The following is a 910-nucleotide window of genomic DNA, read 5'->3' on the forward strand; positions in this document are numbered from 1 at the left end:
TAAATATGCCTAGAAGGGGAATATCTCTCAGAGCCTCCAAATAAGTACCCAGGTTAGCCAATACCTTGGTTTCAACCTTGTGGGCCCAGAGTAGAGAAATCTGCTGATCCAATCCATACTTTTGACCTACAGGACTGTGAGATAATAAATTTGTGTTGTTTTAAGCTGCTAAATTTGTGGCAATCTCCTATGTCAGCAACAGAAAACTAATACAGGGAATAACAAAAGTCAAAGTGAAATATACATTTAAAAAGATATTCAAGTATGTATTTTGAAAAAAGAGAAAGTCACAGATAACAAGGTAAACAGAAGAGGAGCCACAGCCTTCATTAAGAAAAGGATGATTCTGAATATATGAAAAGGGTTCAGACTGGGGATCAGTCACCTTTAGGGGGCGAGGAAGGAACAGTTTGGCCCTAGCAACCGCAGTGTGATGTGGTTTGAGATTCTGCCCAGAACTGGCATCGTGGCCGTGTGCTTGGTCATCCCCGGCATAGCCACTGCGCACATCCACAGGTTCAGTAACGGGGCAAGGAGAAAAGGGCTGCCTATTACCCATAGCTGTAGAGTTTGATGGAAAGAGATAGACCCATCTCTGGAGTTAATCTTTACTATGGGTCAAAGAGTTTGGGGACTATCGATTAAGGAAGCCTTTTCCTGATTGATGAAAGGTAACTCAGTTATGCTCGTCTACCTCTTCTAGAAGGTTATGCAGTATATTAATGTAGTGCATAATAAAGACAACAAAAACACATTTTTTAAAAAAGAGTTCAAAGTGCTTGTTCAAGAGTAAAACATTAAGGATTCTTTATGTTAGCTGAGTTTGTAACTGAACTTGTGATGGCTAGGCTGCCACCCTCTTCAGCCCCAGTTTATAAAGCTACATTTCTGTTTTGGAAGCTGTTGGGGC

General features: G+C 41.0%; 1 pseudogene; it reads left to right on the forward strand.

Annotated features, from left to right (window-relative positions):
• The first annotated feature begins 433 nt into the window (after window positions 1–433).
• Window positions 434–645, forward strand: LOC116645964 (annotated as a pseudogene).
• The last annotated feature ends 265 nt before the right edge of the window (window positions 646–910 follow it).

This window comes from Phoca vitulina, unplaced genomic scaffold (assembly GCF_004348235.1).
Source record: "Phoca vitulina isolate PV1807 unplaced genomic scaffold, GSC_HSeal_1.0 scaffold35, whole genome shotgun sequence".
Classification (NCBI taxonomy): domain Eukaryota; kingdom Metazoa; phylum Chordata; class Mammalia; order Carnivora; family Phocidae; genus Phoca; species Phoca vitulina.